Below are 19,834 nucleotides of genomic sequence, written 5' to 3'. Positions count from 1 at the left end.
CACTAGCTCTGCCTGCTCCTACCTTAAAGATGCTATCCCAAGCTCTGCTTCAGCACTCAAGTATTGCTTTTTGTTGTTACATAAATTAACCCATTTATCACAGGGTAGTGTGGTCTGAAAAGGTGGAGCTTCTACTGGTCTTTCAATTCCTTCAGTCTTCTGATGGGGGACTTGACTGTGACAGCAGAAGTGGTGTTGTAGGTCCAGGCACCACCAGCTGCCGTTTTCATGCAGGAACCACAGTGCCAGCCCCACAGCTCATCTCTTCATCTTGGTTTTGCCACAGCAGGAGGACGTAGAGTTGGCATACTGGCTGATTTCAATTTTCTCCACCATTTTCCTGAGGGAGGCACCATAGCAGTCCTGTACGTACCCACAATTCCAATCTTCTTGGTGTGTTTAGCCATGTGGCCACTAACTAGACCTGAGCCCAGAGCAATACCGCTTCTGATTGCTGCTGAGAAGTGACGGCCAAAGCTACCTTCCCCTCTCCCAGACCTCCAATACAGAAGCATCTTCACAATGGAGAGCACTGCACTTGACATCAGGGGAGAAAGAAATTCTAGCACTAAGGCACTAGCCTCAACTCACTGCAGCCAAAAGAAATTCCTACATAATATGAAGAAATAGGTGCTACCTGCAAAAACTCAGAATTTTTTAAACAACCTCAACAGCTCTGAAGTCTGAAATCATTTATTTTTGCAGACAATCACAGCCCAACAAGAAGTTAACTTCTATACTTAGCACCTTTGTCACCTATCTAGACATATGTCCATCATTTTTTTTCAACATTCTTTCCAATTAATTATACTCTATTGTAAACCTACTCTTCCCACTCCAATTTCTGTCTTAACCTGCATATGGGTTACCTTTCCCAGATGGTATAATTAAATACTTAAATATAAAAAAGTAGTCAGAATTCTGTCTTCACAAAAATGCCCAGAGACACAGCATTCCTTTTAAGCCACAGCAATTATCCATCAGCCTAAAGGCCATCTAATTTTAAAATCTTCAGGGAATAGCATGACAAGAGAATGCTCCAAGTGTGAGTTAAAGACTGTTTTCACCATCCAGACTGTGACTTCTTTGTAGGTTTATTCTCCTAGTAAAGATGTATTACTCTTTTACAATTTGCTTAGGATGGATATGTAAGTTCTATCTAACAAGGGCTCTGGAATATGATTTTTTTTTAAAAGTGAAGACTGCATTTAACAGAAATTCAAACAGAAGCGTGAATTAAAGGGGTAATTTCAGATGTAGTGAAAAGCTGTAATGTCCATTCAAAGTAATGAAGGCACACAGCATTAATCTCCTAAAAAGATTCAAATGCTATGAGTAGAGCAATTCTATTTCTTAGTGGGAACAAATTAAGATGATTTCCCTTACAGAAATTGCCATAATTACAAGTAATTATCTTGTACTCTCTAAATTTACCACTATAGCACATTCTGCAAATATCATTCCCTTCAAATACTTTATTTGGAAATACAGGAGAGATTGTTGCTTTGTGAATTGTGCTACAGATCTGAAACTGATTGTTTAGCTGCACTACATAATATATGTAGAAAGAAATGGCATTCTGAAGTTGGAAGAGCTTGGAATTCCAAATTTATGATATTCCCCTCATCAGGTAACTAATATCACCCAAAGGAGCAGAAACAAAATGAGAATGGCAAACATTCAAAGATAAACTTGAGTCAAATGTGTGCATGAAACAATGGGGAGAATCATTCTGTTATGCATAGGGCAATCATGAAAAACATGTAAACAGCTGCTGTAGTATTTATAAAAATCCTTGCAGAGCCAAATAAAATCCCATCATTTGCAGCCTACTCAGTTTTTCATTTTCCTTTAATAAGAAAATGTGAGAAAAACCAGTTACTCATTGAGCATCAAGAGGAGAATAAGCATGTAAAAACCTAATTTCATCATCTTTGGGGCCAATTACCGTCTGGATTTCAGCTGGCATTTGAAGTCTATTCTCTAGCCAAACTGAAATTCCTTACCATTGTAAAAAACATGCCCAAAGCTTGCCTTTCCTACTCTTGCTGTCTGGAATGGCCTCCCCATCTTTGCCTGGTAAAAATCAGCCCACCCTTCAAGTCTACTTGAAATGCTATTCTACGATGAAGACCCTCTTGTTCTACTCATTCCTACCCTCAACTCCAAACCCTTCCTTTTCTCCCACCCAACTCATCTGTGACCTCTCCTTTTATTCACTCTCCAGAGAACTCTTTCAGCCTCTCTTGTGATACTTAACATATGCCACGTCACATTCGTGCACTTGCCTTATCCTCTCTTCTAGACTGTAAGCTGAGAAATGTATTTTATTCATATTTGCATTTCCTGCAACTACAGTAAATGTTTAAGAGTATGATCATTTAAAATAAATCTGATTTTTGAAATTATTCCCATTTAGAAACATACCATTTAAACAGTATCTAAAATGGCTACAGAATCTGTTAAGGAATTTAGAATATATCTTAAACTCTAAACAAGTATCTGGTTTTATTTAACAAAAACTGTACATGTTTATATCAATATTTAAAACTCCCCCATGGTGAGATTATAACCTCTGTGCCTATTAATCTTTACATAGTTTATTTGTTCAGTATAAATATTTTTGTTTTTTTATTTATTTTATTTTTTATTTATTTATTTATTTTTTTGAGACAGAGTCTCATTCTGTAGCCAGGGCTAGAGTGCCGTGGCGTCAGCCTAGCTCACAGCAACCTCAAACTCCTTGGCTTAAGCAATCCTCCTGCCTCAGCCTCCCAAGTAGCTGGGACTACATACAGGCATGCGTCACCATGCCCAGCTAATTTTTTCTATATATTTTTAGTTGTCCAGCTAATTTCCTTCTATTTTTAATAGAGACGGGGTCTCACTCTTGCTCAGGCTGGTCATGAACTCCTGAGCTCAAACGATCCACCTGCCTCAGCCTCCCAGAGTGCTAGGATTACAGGTGTGAGCCACCGTGCCTGGCCTCAGTGTGTTAACTCTACTTGTCTATATAATTACACACAGTCAATAACCTGTTATTTAAGATCCCTCCTTTAACTGATATCTCTTAAGGTTAGCATTTTTATGCTTAAATTAAAAAAAAAAAAGATAAAGAAATGTACTCAGTTTCTCCATATTTTCATCCTGTTTTAATCAATGGTTAAATGTCAACAATATAGCCTACAGATTTATAATACTTTAAAAATTAGACGAGGCATGGTCATTCACCCTATAATCCCAGCACTCTGGGAGGCCAAGGCATGAGGATTGCTTGATGCCAGGAGTTCAAGATCAGCCTGAGCAATGTAGCAAGACCCCGTCTCTACAAAAAATAAAAAAATTAGCTGAGCATGGTGGTGCACACCTGTAGCCCCAGCTACTCAGGAGGTTGAGGCGAGAGCATCACTTGAGCCAAGGAGTTTGAGGCTGCAGTGAGCTATGATTGCACCACTGCTTTCCAGCTTGGGTGACAGAGCAAGACTCTGTCTCTGAAAAACAAAAAAAAAATTAGCTTTAGGACTTTTACATTCTCATTCATTCATTCTTACTCCAGTATGAGGCAATGCAAAGATTCACTTTGAAAAATAACATCATAGAATTCTACTCAAATTAACCCAGATAATTTGCCTAAAGTTACAGTTTATTAGAAACATTGGTTCTATAATAAATATGCTAGTTCTTCTAAATTGTTTGTTTCCCGACCACTATAAATGGGATAGCATTTATATGCTTCATTAAAATTTGAGAACCACAACTAGCATCAGAAAAAATTAGAACAATGACAAGTACATTCAGATATGATTTACTTGTCAATGAGGTCTATTATGTATTTGTGTAAACTGATATAAACTGTTTACTTTTCACATGTTATTTTTCCTTTATTGATAGTAACTATTAATTTTTTGGTTCCTTACTCTTGGTCATTTTGTATCATCTACACTGACCTAGAGCTGGTCCTCCCTTGAAATTATGAAGTATGTGAAGTTTGTGGTCAACATTCTCTATCTCCACTCCCAGCTACCTTCTTCTCCTGTCCCCTAAAAGTACACATTGCCTTAATATTTTCTTGGCTACACAAGTTCCTCACCAAAGTGGCCCCATCTCCACCTCAAAGCAGGACTCTCAGTCACTATGGTCCTTGATGAAAATGAAATGAAAATGAATCTTCCCTACCAGCTACATCGAGTGGTTATAGGGATCCCATTTCTCAAGGTCTTGCCGGGTGACAGGCCAGCAAAACTAATCAACAGCACACAAATGCTACCATCATATTTGCATTTTATTGTGGCTTTTTAAAGCTTTAGCACAAAGAAATTTCAGAAAAATAAGTTATAGAAAATATGTCTGAAAGCAAATAAATTTTTTGGTGTCTTCAAAATGTACCATCTATATAACTGTATTTTCTCATAAACAGACCCAACCCTAGCTTCCAAACTTCTGGAGAAGTAGAAGCAGAGCAGCCCAGTGGGTATGGTCTTTCTTTAGAGTACCCAAGACAAGGGCCAGTCTCTGAATAGCTACGTGATCCTGAGGGACTCAATTTACCCTGTCTCTACTTGGCTTCCTAACCTGCAAAATTAAATGTTTCTTAAAGTTTTTTTCCTTTTTAAAAAATGTTTTAGTCTAAGTAGTATAAATACTGTCTAGCAAAAGTTAGGCTAAAACAAAAAGCGCTGTTTAAAACAAATATCTGTGTCCCTAAAAAGAATGTTTTAGTTAATTAATATATAACTAATTAATATTTAAGTAAATATTAATTATTTATTAATAATGTGGGTTCCTGGGTCATTTCTTCTTAAAAGAAATTGCATAGACTCCCTAGGATATGCAATTCCACCCTTCACATAAACCACTAACACTAGTTCCTTCTGCCATGGTTTTTAATTGTGTGTATATATTTGAACGAGTTTTTGGGGGGAAAAAAAAAAGCCAACTCAGATACATCAAAGCAAAGTCAGAAAAGGGAAAACTACAGTGGCATGGCATTTATCAAATCATTCAACATGTTTCAGTCCCTATGACAATGCATCCTCAAATATATCTAACTCTTGGTAATTAATAGCATTATAAATCATATCTTACTTATCAAAAGGCCACTTTTTTAACTACCTCAACTATCTAAAACACCACCTACATCCAGAAAGTATAAAGAGAAAAAATGTCAAGCTTTTTTAAAAAACTGATCTTTCTTAAGTTTTACAATATTTCAATAGATTTAATATTGATACAGTCAGGTTTGAGTTGACAGCTTTTCAAAAGCATCAGCTCCTTTAATTGGAGCTTTTTGGGTTTCTTAGTTTAATAAACAGATAATGGGTAGATCTACGTGATATTTATAGTAGAATTACTTTGGGCAACACGGAAAGAAAAATAAAAATTGTACAAAGAAGACATAAAATTATATTAAAAGAAACAAAACATCAGTCTGTGGTCATTCAGTATAGGAACAAACAATTCTACATTCCTTAAAAGCTCCTGTAGGATTACTGTGTTACAGCATTAGAATAATTCATGTTTGTAATAATAATCCTGAGTAATCAGGAGAAGGTTAAATCATTCTTAGTATTTTCCACTTAAGCAGGCAAAAAATATATATTTTTTTAATCTCACATTTAAAAAATGGTTGAAATTTTTAAAGGGCTGGCAGCTAATGAATTTACTTTGAGTTACCAGGAAATTCACAAGAACAACACAGATAAATTAAAGACCAGTGTCATGATTTTCCACGGACACTATAGTGACCATGAAATATTAAAATTCATCCCCCAAACACATTTTAGTCTTATGTTCAATATTTAATACCACCATTCCTACCCTCCTCACAAATATTAGTTGAATCATAATAAATTTCTATTTTTATAGGTCAAAGATTTCATATGGTTCAACCTAATATATTTATAAAAATTATTAACAATAAAATAAAATGGCCTGCATCTTATTTTTTTCTCCAGTCCACCCTCTGCTGGAAAAAAACTAATTGTTAAGTAATAAAGATCCAAAGTCTACCTAAATGATTGTGGGTCCGCCATCATTCACTGTGACAATTTCTTTCTACTCCTCAATCAAAAACATAACAATCTTATTTATGTCTGAGAATCTCAACTCCACAAACACAGTCCCGAAATATCTAATAGATCTTGGCCTTGGCTTTTCGCAGATACCACGATCTAGCATAATCTTGAAAATGTGTATGTGCATTCCATCTAAGCTCATTTATAAATACTAAAATACAAAATATGCTTAACAATTAATTGTCAGAGCAATGAACTAATGAGCTAGGTAAGTATAATGGACATTCAAGCTTCTCAGTTACATAAATAAGTTAGCAATCAGCCTATTTTCAAATTTAAAATATTATATTTTTATTTTCCTTAAAACAAAAAACACCAACATTGGACACATCAGAATAAGGAATCATTTATCAATAAAAAACTATTTGTAATCTAATAAATGTTGTTATGCCAATACAGAATTCTAACAAACTTATTCCGAAGTGTGTAACAAATTTTCCCTGCAAGTTTCCTTCTTCCCTCCCCCCCCACCCAATACCCTTCTAGGTTCAAGTCTCTCTCTATATATATATATCAGGTGTTTGGGAGAGTATGTGTCCAAACACAATGAGTTCCCACAGTGACCTCCTGGCTCTTAACTTCACCAGGTCTGCTCCATAACTCAGACTTGCCTCGATATCTGTGTTTCCACAAGTCTCAGCCCCCAGCCCCCAACATGACATAAATCTAAAACATTACCTCCCACAAAGTAAATGATGCTGGAATATGGGTGCATTCATGAATGGACATTGGCTTACATAACCAGATATAAGCTAGAGAAATTTCATTCTTTAATAGTTCAAACTGAGAGATATCAACCAGCAAAAAAGCTTATATGCAGCTTCGACAATTGTCATCAATCTTATTTCATGTACTCTTTCTAAAAATGCTAAGTTTATTACATAAAAAGTATAAGTCAAAGGATACAATGTCATGTCTTTACTTAAAGTACATGCATAAAGGACAGAATATTCAAAATAACAATGACAGAATACTCTAAATGGCAAAGTGTGCTGAAAAAGGAATACAGTTAAAAGGTTCAATCATGTGAGAATGTGAGAACTCCTCTTAGCTACAAAAACCTAAAAAGGGTGGACCAACAGAAAGTTCAGGACAAAAGCTTCATATAAATCCTGAGAATGTCAGTTAAATGATATAATTTTTATAGCTTTCAATAAAATGACACGGTTTTAGCACATCAATAAAAGCAAAGTCCTAAAGCTGAGACATACATTGTTATTAATGATATAATGAATTCACTGTGGAAGCTAAAGCTGACAAGGCCAGCCGGGATTTCAGGTTTTCTCTTGCTTCCGCTGTGTTTTCCACAGCATGTCATCACTGTGACTGACTAGCAAAATGAAGGTGGCTGCTGGAGCCCTTTCTTGAAGTTGGGCCAATTAAACTCTGTACCTCTCACACTGGCAATGTTTATTGGCTAGCTCCTGAACGGTAAAGGTGCCAACTCGGATTTCCTCATCACTGACTTCCTTCACTTCCTATCAAGTCTATCAGCTATTCCCAGTTTCTCAAATGTTCCTGGAAGTAGTTTTCTATAGATGCCTACTGCCCACCAATTTTATAGAATAAAAAATATTTAGGGCTAAAAGTTATAAAGATTGACTCTGGTAGTTTGCAACCATGGCGTTGCTACACTGATGTCTTGTGATTAGTTGTGAGATATATCACAAATCGTTGTAACTTTTTTTCTATTTTAGTTGAGGTGAAATTCATATAACATAAAATTAACCATTTTAAAGTGTTCAACTCAGTGACATTTAGTACAAGCACAATGTTACACAACCACCACCTTATAACTATGACATTATTTTTAATAGGTGCATAGTTCAGATCATCCCTTTAATGAGTCACCTTCATTAGTTATGAGTCACCCTCACTTATATTCAATACGGTGTTCTGAGAGGGTGAGAAATGGATAGTGATAAATTTGCAAGCTAAGCATTTCCAATAACTCGCAAGTCAAAGTATCTTGCCAACTGGTTGAAGATCACTGTGCATCTCATCCCATAAATGCATTAAGTCATTCAAACATTCATTCATTCAGCTCTTCCTCCATGTCTATGCCCGCTAAACCTCAAACTGGTAGAGACAGACATACTGACAGTGACAGTACAGGGCTATGACTGTGGCCTATACAAGTATGGTCAAAGAAGAGTATAACCAACTACGCTCAGCAATAGAAGAACTGCTTATAGCAGGGTTCACTAATAAGGAGAAGGTTGACTTAGTTCTGAAGGTCTATCAAATAACAAAAAGAAGGCAAGTTAAGAACATTGAGAAGGTATTCTAGGCAGAGGAAAGAAAACTGGTGAGGCATTGTCCAGCCAGACTACAGGATATCATCACACTATAAGGTAAATTTTGTTAAGCACTTTTTATATGCCAGGCATTCTTGTAAGCATTTTACATTACACCTTCAAAGTCACACTAAGAGCTGGGTGCCATTCACATTAAATAGCTGAGACCTCTGAAGTACAGAGAAGTCAAGTCAGGGGTGGGGAACCTGCAGCCTCCCAGGTCCTTAAATGTGGCCTTTTGACTGAATCCAAATTTTACTGAAAAAATCCTTTGATTTTTATTGATATATTTTTGTTCATCTTTTATATTTTTATTTTTAAAATGAATGTACTTAAAATACCAAAGAATAAAATAAGTTTCAACCAAATGATCCTCCCAGATTGACTGGCACAAATACAACATTAGTAGCCATAATGGCTAAATTGACGCCTGCTATGCTCATGATGTAGTTCTAACTTCCCCCGCCTGACTGGCACCACTGCCACACAAGGATAGTTGGCGAGAGTTTACGGTGGTCAAGTATGCCATTCTGTTATCGGCTTTTGACAACAGTGCACTGTGTTTCTTTCTGAAGTGGAATTTGTGAATAGTTGCACACCTGAACAGTGTTTTTTAATTCTGTCTACTTAACATTCCATCATCTCAAAGAAGACCAAGAAAACACCGCAGAAAACAAATTTTTTAATGAGGATTGGGAATTGCAATATTACCTTGTTTCTGCTAAAGATAAGATGATTTGCTTGCTTTGTGATACTGCAATATCAATATTTAAGAAATTCAATGCTCATCAGCATTATAACACTCATAAGGACCACAAATATTTTAAATTACAGGGAGAGGTGCAAATGTTGTATTGCAGAAATTAAAAGATGAAAAGCAACAGCAAAGACAGATCTTTCAAGCAGCAGTAAGACCCAGAAATAATGCCACTGAAATAACTTATAAAGTAGCTTATATGTTCAAGGAATAAAGGGAAGCCTTTTTTCAGTGATGCAGAAATTGTGAAAGAATGCATTGTCAAAGTTGTATGAAGCTTAGATCCCAATGACATTTCAAAGTACAAACAACTGCCTCTTTCAAGGAGAACCATAACTGATCAGCAGCATGAATTAGCCTTCAACTTAACAGAACCACTTCATGCAATACTTCAAAAGGAAAATATATATTATTGAATCACATTATCAACTGATACTACTAACTGGGTGCAGGTTTTATACTTCAGGTCATAACAGAAGATTTTCTTTGCTACAAAGAGCTAATCGCTTTGGGCACTCTTAAGAACAGAACATGAGAAATAGATATCTTAAACAATTTTCAAGACACATGTCGTGAAGTTGGACTGACTTTGGTAAACTTAGCAAGTGTATGTACAGACAGTGTGCCTTCCATGACAGGAAAACATGAAGGGTTTATTGCACAGACAAAAAAGGTATTAAAAAATACTGATTCTCTTATTTCTTTTCATTGTATCTTGCATCAGCAAAATCTCTGCTATCAAGCTGCTATTTTAAGTAACACTTTGCAACAAGTTATAAGTATCGCTAACTATATTCCTGCAAATACAACACGGCATCCTGTTTTGTAACATGGTAAAGTTGAATGATGAGGTATTCAGTGGGTATTTGCTATATCATTCTAAAGTGCATTGGCTATTGCAGGTACAGGTGTTAGCCAAAATTTTATCTCTGCAACAACAGATAGTTAAATTTTATGAAGAACAGAATTAGCAATGTGAATTATTGAAAGAAGATTTCTACAAGAATGCACCATTTCTGTGTGATATCATGTCAAATCAAAACAACTTGAATATTCCTTTGCAAGGTAAAACTAAGTCTGTATATGATACATGGCAAAAATATCCAAGCATTTTGAAAAAAACTATCTTTTTTCAAAACACTTCTTCAAAAGGAAATTTTAGATGAGCATTTTCCCCAGTTAGCAAAGGTCACTGATGAGCAGGATGATGTATGCAAATCATTTGAAGAATACACAGCTGTTATAGACCTGTTAATTGGAGAATACATTGAAAGGTTCACTGACTTTGAGAATCATGACATCACACTCAAATTAGCATTTCAGCCTCACCTAGTTGATATAACCTAGACACCTAAAGAACTACAGATGGAATTGATTGAGCTCTCAGTAAATGACATTTTAAAGTCATTGTTTGATGCTAAGAAAGATCCAATTGAAACATGGGAAAACCCGCACCTTCAGCAACATGCCTGAAAAATGCTTTCATGCTTTTCAACCACTTATTGCCGTGAATCTGCATTCTCCTACCTACCCCAAATCAAGATGCCCTTAAGGTCACAAATGACCTATACCTATTTAAAGAATCAGCTGAAACTGCGGACCTCCATGCTGCAACCACATATTCAAAAGCTTTCCAACAAAGAGCAGACACAACAAAGTCAGTAAAAGGTTAGCTAGCTTTAAAATTAACAAATAGTTTTCATTTTTTGAAATTATTAAGTACATAGTAGTTAGATTTTTACAGAATAATGTACATTTTTAAGTATATCTAATTGAAGTTTCTTGAATGTGGCCTTATTTAATTACAGCTAAATTAATGCAGCCTTCCAAGGTTCCCCACCCCTGGGTTAAGCAGCCTGGTTACACAGCTGCTAAGAGGCTGAGTGGGAATTTAAGCCCAAGCAATCTAGCTTCAGAGCCTATCTTCTTCATCACTATACAATCTATGCTACAGTCTTCTTCTTTATCTTAATTTTAATAAATCACTTAAGGCAGATCTTTTATGATGGAAACTACAATATACCACAACACACTGAAAGTGAACAAATGACTGATTTGAATGAGTGGGCACCACTAAGAATCACTTTGGCCTCTGAAGAAATGAGAGCACAAGTGACAAACCATATCAGATTAGGAAAGCTTAATTTATTTCTTATTCTTTTAGATTAAAAAACATATAAAAACAGAAGTTCTCAGATTTTCCCCATAAATTATTTTCTTGCAACCACCCACCCCTTACCTCAGCCCAGGGTGCACTTGTCTACTTTGGAGACCTCTACTAGACAATGGAGAGACAGGGCAAGCTTTTAAGAAGGTGAGTAATGCAATATGTGTGCTTTTTAAACAATTACTTGGAAAGAATAAGAAGGGAGAAAACAAAGGAAAAAAAAGAGACCAGAAAAAGAAAAGTCATGCCATTTGCATTTGGAATGCCATTTGCAATAGATTCAGCAAGTGATATTAAGGTACTAAACTATGTACAGTAGGGAGTCAGATGAGAAAGAGTAAATGACCTGCCCAAGGACTTGAGTCAAGAGATGTGCCAGAACCAAAACGTGGTTGCACTGATCTTGGAATGGTGTTACAGAGTGGATTTGTGGAAAGATCTTTATCATGAAATCTCTAGGACTTCTCTTTATAACTACTCTTGTCCACAATGCTTACTTTTTAAGTCTAATTTTAATTAGTAAACAAATTGAGGCCCAAAATGAATCATATGATAATATCAACTAGCACAGGATCCAGGCAGGTAACTAAGTAATTTGGTATTAAAATTTGAGATTTAGTCTTACAATCCAGAAACAAAATACTTCATTACAGGGCAAGTGAAACACATTCCTTTGTTAAATAAGCTATTCCAAGACACAAATTTACAGGACATAATCCTCACAAGTGAGCTTCCAAACAAGCTTTTTAAATGAAACTCCATCAGAGAAGTCATTTAAGAAGACAGATTCACATTTTATTAATGTGACAAGTATAACAAGATAAATATATCATATGACTCTCAAATGACATAATTAATGTAGCTTATGTGACATATTCCTATTAATGATCTTTTATTATGTGTGAACAGTAAAATAACATTAGATAAGCAATGAAAAATCCAATCAGCAGCAGCTTTCCTGAAGGTTTTGACTGCAGTCTTATTTACATAGTGTTTTCTGATACTAATCTTTGGATTTTAAAGAGTAGAAATAGCTTCAGAACTGTAAACAAACATGTTCTTACGAGATGAGCATTTTAATTACTGTCATTTCTGCAAATACATGATAAAAACAATGTGATGCATGACAACCTCTTTAGGTAAAAACAGAGGAAAGTATATTTGCCAGGCCAGTAAGGTTATGTGAATAAAAGGATCATGACACTGGATCTGGAGCCTCATCTACAACGCCTGGTACTGTATCTTAACCATGACTTCCACTGAGATTTTGAGATTTTGCAGAGAGTATAGCTGCCCTCATGCTGACATTGTCTGCAAAAGACTAAAAGTGAGTGACAAAACATTCTGGTTTTGTTTTCTTTTTGTTTGTTTGTTTTTTAAGAGACACAGTCTCATTCTGTCACCTAGGCTGGGGTGCAGTGGCATAATCATAGCTCACTGTAACCTCCAACTCCTGGCCTCAATCAATCCTCCCTCCTGGACCTACCAAAGTGCTAGGATTACAGGTGTGAGCGATCGTGCCTGGCCCTGGTTTTCTTTAATAACCCACTGCAGCATAATATCTATGAATCAACTGAAATATAAGAAAGTCTAAAAATACAGGTTTTACAAAGTAATCACTCTTGTTTACTTTTACATCAAATAAATATTAATACTTCTTGAGCAACTATATTACCCTTGACACCAACAAAGAGATGTGAGACATGGTTCCTGAACTCAAGGAGTTCAAAGTATCATGAGGAGGCTAGATATATGTATAAAGAGACAGAGATATGTGCACAAAGAGATACAAAGATTACAATCTATAAAAGACTATGCACCTAAAGTATTTTAAAAGCTCCAAAAATTCAGAGGTAGGTAAAATCACTGTTTCTTTAAAAGGAAAGGGGAAGGGAGAGAAGAGCATCCTGGTGCTGGTATCCAGAAGTAAGGGAGCAAAGCTATGCCTAAATTTCATTTATTGGGATCTTCTTAGCTCTAGCTTTCTTGGATAAAGAGCCCTGGTCATCAAAGTTCCCAAGTGCAATGGTAAAGAACACATTTTTGAAGTAAATAAAGCCTGGTCCATTCTTAGCTCTGACCCTACCATGCTGTGTGACTCTGGGTAAGGCACTTCAGCCCTCTAAACCTCAGTTTCCTTCCCTGTAAAAGGCAAATTGTAACACCTGCCACCTTATTGGATAAGAATTAAATAAATGCATATAGACCAATTAGAGATGACTAGCACAGAGCAGATGCTTTAAAAATTGTAGCTGCTGTTTGTATGATATCAAATGCCATTCTTACCATGATGAAATCAGGACAACCGCTCAGAATCTTGCTTTTTTTTAAGCCACTTTTTTGAGGTATGACTGACATAGAAAAAGCTATATATATTTAATATATACAACTAACTGGATGCGATTGGAGATATAAGTATATTCTTTCTTGTGAATCTTTCTTCCTAAGGAAATTACATGGCAATTGGTAGAAGACCCACTGTGCTCTGTAACACTGGGTCCTAAGCTCCACACTGGTCCTGGAGACAGAAGATGATTAATCTCATTCTGATGGTTTCTTTGTAAAAAGGTAGCAGACTTGAATTGAATTCTCCAGATTCACATCTTTAAAAAGCTTGTTTTAGAATTTAGTTTAACCTAGCAAGTAAGCAGAGAAAAGAGGAGGAAAGAGTTTCCCTTCAATCATATACCCCAGCTGCATGCTCAGTTAGAAACAAAGAAATCTAGAACCTATAGTCACTCTCTCATAGTGAGCCTAGCATTTCGAAAAGCCAAAACTAGTAGTGGCTGACAGGACATCATGATAACAAGCTACCACAAATGCTACTTGGGGCAGCATTTTGTGTATGATCTTCTTAGCTTTATTAAAATCACATCAATGCAGTATTACTTTTCATCTGCAGTGTAAATGGTTTTTATGAAACAGTTTGGTAAAACACATGGCATGTGACTATACCACTACAAATGTGCTGGCAGACCCAGCCAGAAACCATGGTAATGATCTGATCATGTGAGTATTCTGGCAAGAGTAAGAAAATAAACTTAATCTTCATAAAGACTTATTGGTGCCCTACCAGAGTTGGATATGGGGTCTCTTCCAAAGAAGCTGCCATTTCTGATGTAGTAGAAGCAAGAATTGTTCTCAAGCTACTACCGAATAATCATAGAGTATTTAATGGCTCAGCTTATTTTTTAATCTTCTATGAACTCTGCAGAATTATATCTAGATCCTTATAACATGATGATTTGAGATCATAAATACAGTGAATAAATACAACCTTCTGGTATAGCAATTGAAGCATCACAGAGTGAGTAAATACTGCAGAGTGAATCCTAGCACTTGAAACAGAATCTTCCAGAGTCCAGAAATCTACCTGACTGCCAAGAATAATACTTCCGTGGTTCAAGCAATACCAGTACCCAGAGGGGTTTCCACAGACATAACCGCATGAGTTACTGCATATTGGGTAAAATAGAAAAAACAGACATTTATGAATGTACAGTTTGCAGACATCTTAAAACTACTCATAAATATGCAATTTACAAATATAGGAGAAATGGAGGACTTTAGGAATATGCAGCATCTGTTTAAATTGCGTAATTATATGGTTTCTTCTATGGGTTTTCCCCATTCTAACTGTTTTTACTAGGGGTTGGAGATGGGGGTGGGGAATACATGGATCTCTCAACCAAAGTAAATGAAACCAATCTCACTGAAAGAAGCTCTATGATGAGAACTAACATATGAGAGATTCTTGACTTCAAGATGAGGTACAAAAGACACAATGTCAGAGGACAAAATCACATCAATTAGGTATCAAAGAAAACCTTTCAATTCACCAGGCTACACTGAAGCCAGGTTTGTTAGATTCTCTAGCAATAAAACAAATGCACAATATCTTCTCATGCATTTCACACCACATGTGATTTCTATTTCAGCTCTGATGCAAAACACGGTATCACACATCATGCCACAAAGAAAGAGTCAGTTTAGCTAGTTCAAATAAAACACCAGGCAGCTGCTAACAGAGACAGGTCACGGCTGGGGAGGGGCACAGCACATTCAGTTCACTATGTTTTCCTTCAGAAGAATGTCAATAAAAACCATGTCCAAATGAGGTATTTGAAGTTTAAAAAAAAAAGTCCTGTTATGCAGTGAACCACTGGGTTCACCTAACAGTTAGGGGCAGTCAGACAAGTTAGCAAAAGGGAGCCCTAGTCAAACGTACAGCTGCCAACAACTTGAAGAAAGCTGTCTTTCTCCCTCAACGTCCTGGGGTAGGAACCAGCCCCACATTTAGAAACGTTATTTCTGGGACCAATAGTAATTTATTTTGATAGAACCACTGGATTTTTTTTTCTTGAGTTCTCAACAAAGGAGCCATATTAGGAAATAATCTCGCAAAAAGCAAAGTGTCCCCTCCCCCCTTCCCCACGATCGATTCACACACGCTGGTGCACGCTGACACGCAGACACACGCCTGTGCACAATGGCCGGCGCGCACACTCGCTCGGCCCACGAGGCCGCCGGGAGCCCAGCGGGCCGCGAGCCCAACCGTGGCCCGGCCCCAGGCGCTCGGCCGGGAGGCCCCGCAGCCCCGCCGCCCAGGAACCAGCTGCTGGGCGGTTGTGCTGGGGCTGCTCGCCCCCCAGCGGGGCCCTGGGGAAGCAGCTGCCAGCGGCTCTGAGCCTATTAACCCCTTGGGGAAGTAGGTGTTACGGCACCCACCTGCGGGGGCCCTTGGAATGTGTCGCGGGTGCAGCCCCAAATGGCCCCCAGGAGACGGGCAACACTGAGTCCTTAGACCCTGGCAGCTCTTGGCTGGCTCCCACAAAGCTAATCGTCTCCACAGGACTTCTAAAGCAAACGGGTTTCTCAGCTGTCACCCTGAGGGTCCAGGCATATCAAGAGGAAAAAACTTAGAAGGCAGTGGACGCAGATCGGACTTGGTAACTCGTCCCTACGGGACTGGAGCAAATCCCTAAGGGACCAGGGCTGCTTGGACCGGCCGGTCCAGCGAACTACAGAAGGGGTGGAGGGACCTGAGGGCAACCGCCCCCTGTCACCCTTCCCTAGGTTGGGCATTGGGGCCCCGTCCCCACTCCGGGACACTTACCTTCTTCCGGGGCTGCCATTTCATCATATTTGTACAGCCGATACGTGGAACATCAAGATGTTGGCCGGGGGCTGGGGGCAGATGCAGGGCAGCGGCGACTGCAAGTCATGCTGCCTCCCTCCCACCCCCTAATTCTTTCCCATATTCACTGCGAAGGGAAAAACCCCAGGAGAGTCCAGTCTTTTCGCCTTCAGGTCAATGAAAAGTGTCCCCAAACCACGAACACACTTCCCAGCGGGCTAGGAAGTCCCAGCAGCCACCGGCGTACTCCCGCCAGAGCTGCCAGAGCGGGGCATTTTCCCCGGCCGGCGCCTGCAAAAGGAGCCTGCGGCAGGGGGTCTCCAAGCTGGCAGCAGAGACCCTCACTCAGAGAAGAGACTGAGAACGCGAGCTGCTACAGAATCCCAGTCGGGCTCCTGCCATCCAAACCCCTTTTGGCGAATTCTCCTCTTCTCAAAAAAGATTAGACAAGCAATCAAACCCTCACGCGCAGCCTGGAGCAATTCCCAAAATTCTGGGTGTATTTCTCGTTTGTAAAATTTAGCAAAGAAAATTCCAAAGATCTGTAATCAGAGCTTCTTGACGCTGTTTTCTCTTCCTTCTTGGATAACTTGGGGAAAGGATCTGCCCTTCCCGAAATGCCTACCTTCCCTGAACACTGTAAATAGGAAAACTTGGTTTGTGTGTTTAGATTTTTTTTTTTTTTTTTTTAATTCCCAAGAACCTTAGTGGGGGAAAGGCTGGAAGGATATCCTGCAAGAACCCAACTCCACAGCTCAGTCTGCACTAATGACTTCCTTCCCTTCAGTGCGAACACAGCCTGCCCAGCTCCAGCCACACAGAGCAAACGGTTTCTGGGTCTTAGTGCCACGACATCTGCTCCAACACAAAAACTAAAGCATGCAGTTTCCGAGGCACCCAACAGCTCCTAAGGAATCAGAGCCTAAGGAGACCTACACAGGCAGGAAACCATTTCAAAAGGTATATTTAGATTAGTGAGTTATATCAAGAGAAAAAAAAGAAAGGGAAAGGACTCTAGGCCAAAGACCTTAATTTCTGATTTGAAGAAAAAAGATTTGAGGTAACTGACAGAATAAAAAATTTTAAACAAGAACTTTGCCCCCAAATGAATGTCAATAGATTCTATTTGTTTCTCTAAATTTAGCACTAATTTTATTACTATAAAAATACTGGTACGGGGATTGAGTTTACTATTTCTGTGAAATTATTCCAACCTATTTAAGGAGATCCATCTACAAATATAAAATACTATGTAATTCTGCTATTATTCATCATCTAACATGTCTATCAACTCCTATCCCACCATAAAGCCGTTTTGATATCTGGGAGTATACCAGGTAGTATAAACTACCAGAATACCAACAGAAGTACATAATAATAGTAACTGATATACTATGAGGTCAATGTTCCAAAAATAATTTATTACTCTCAGAGTTCTGTATGCATTGCCAAGATTGGCTAATTTATGAGATTATATGCAGATTGATCAATAACTGTATCAGATTGTAAATATGTCATTAAAACACCCAAAACAATTAACTCAGGGATTACTTTTGACATCTTTTCCAAGCCTGAGAGTCTGAAATTCAATAGGGAATGCATTATCTTTATAAGAATAATATTAACAATTTTAGCTGAATGAATAGGTACTATTTATTGAGCCACCAGTCTATGCTAGAACCTGTGGCTACATTCATTATCTCACAGACCTGCAAAGAAGGTTTTATTGTTCCATTTTCCAGATGAGGACACTGAGATTCATTTGTTCAACCAAGACCACACACATACAACGTGATGGGGCTGGAATTCAGACCCATAATGACTTTTTCAGAGCCTATGCATTTTTTATGACATGCATCATAGTTACATGCCAATCTTATTCCTCATCTCAATAACCTTATTAAGTACTAAAGTACCTTCTATTTGCCGGTCCCTATTCAAGTACTAGAAATATGAGTAAGAAGCTGTCCCTCCTCCTGAGAAGATGACATAACTGCAGGCAGCAGTCACAAATAACTGCAATACTCTGTGTGTATTCTAACATATAAAAGTCATTCTGGACAACCTCACTTATTAATAGATATGTTAGTAGCATACAAAGTTCAATAAAATCCAAACCAAATTCATCAATCTACCCCAAAATCAGCTTCTCTTCCCAACTTTCCTTTGTATGTCTATAACAGCATTATTCTTCCAGGACCACAAACTGAAACTTTAATATCATTCCTTATGTCTAATCTATCACCAAGTCCCCTTACTTCTTTCTTAGACATCACTTTCAAATTCCTGTTGCTGTCATCTAAAGCCAGGGCCTCACAAAACAAACGTATATTAAGTACCAACTAGGTACAAAGCATCATGTAGGATAGAAAGGTTTAAGACCAAGTCCCTACGCTAGAGGAGGTTACAAAGAAGTTAGGATAGAACAGAAGACCTATAAGAAGACAACCAGGCACTCACTGCCTTAGTCAGTTAAACAACAAATGAGTTATGTGGTCAACAGGTGCTCCAGGAGTTAGGAGAAATCATCATGAACAGGGATGGTCAAGGAAAGCTTCACAAAGGAACTTCAAGTAAAAATTCAGAGAAGATATAACTAAGTCTGGAGCCAAAAGCCAACGTGCTTATCATAGTCTGTAATGCCCTTCAGGATCTGGACCCCTCTATCCTTCTGAGCTCACCTTTTACACTCTTCCAACTCCTTTACTCAGCCCCTGCCATACTGCCCTCTCCCTGTCCCTTGACCGTGCCAAGCACACGTTTTTTGTGCTCTCTTCCTGGATCACTCTTCCTCCAGGTATGCTCTTGGCTCCCTCCCTCAGTCCTTCAGGATTCTGTTCAAATAATAGCACCAAGACCCTCATGCTGCTACATTTTACTTCATAGCCCTTAGGTCTCACACACTCACACTGTCTCTCTCTCTCTCACACACACACATATGTATTTGCTTATTTATAAAATGTCTATTCACTTCATAAGGACATAAATTCTAAGGAAGCAGGAACTTTACTCTGTTATAATACCAATACCCAGCAAACAATGCCTGACAACACAGTAGGCAAGCAATAAATATTTGTTGAATACAACAATGAAAGAAAAAGAAAAAGGAGAATAGTGTGAGCAAGGGAGGCAGACCTATGTAAAACATATTTAAAGTACAAAATATTAACCCACCTAAAATACAAGGATTAAGTATGAGAATATTAGAGGCAGGGACTTTGTCTTGTTCAACTTTGCAATCCCCAATACCTAGAACAGTACCTGGCACAGAAGAGGTACTCAAATTTATGGGATAAAAGAATGAATGGTGGGGAGGAAAAAAAGAATGAATGGTAAATAAATGAAATTCCATTCCATTCCCTACAAAGTAAAGATACTTTGGCAAGGTATGTTGGAACCAAA

General features: G+C 38.0%; 1 protein-coding gene and 1 pseudogene across 1 annotated transcript in view; both read right to left on the bottom strand.

The window, feature by feature from the left end:
- Window positions 1–19,834, bottom strand: part of TTC28 (tetratricopeptide repeat domain 28) — a 526,655-nt gene that overhangs the window by 369,498 nt on the left and 137,323 nt on the right. The window lies entirely within an intron of this gene.
- Window positions 125–407, bottom strand: LOC138401834 (large ribosomal subunit protein eL43-like; annotated as a pseudogene).

Source organism: Eulemur rufifrons, chromosome 21 (assembly GCF_041146395.1).
Source record: "Eulemur rufifrons isolate Redbay chromosome 21, OSU_ERuf_1, whole genome shotgun sequence".
Taxonomy (NCBI): Eukaryota; Metazoa; Chordata; class Mammalia; order Primates; family Lemuridae; genus Eulemur; species Eulemur rufifrons.
The sequence above is the reverse complement of the archived record's forward strand: the minus strand, read 5'-3'. Positions and strand labels throughout refer to the sequence as shown.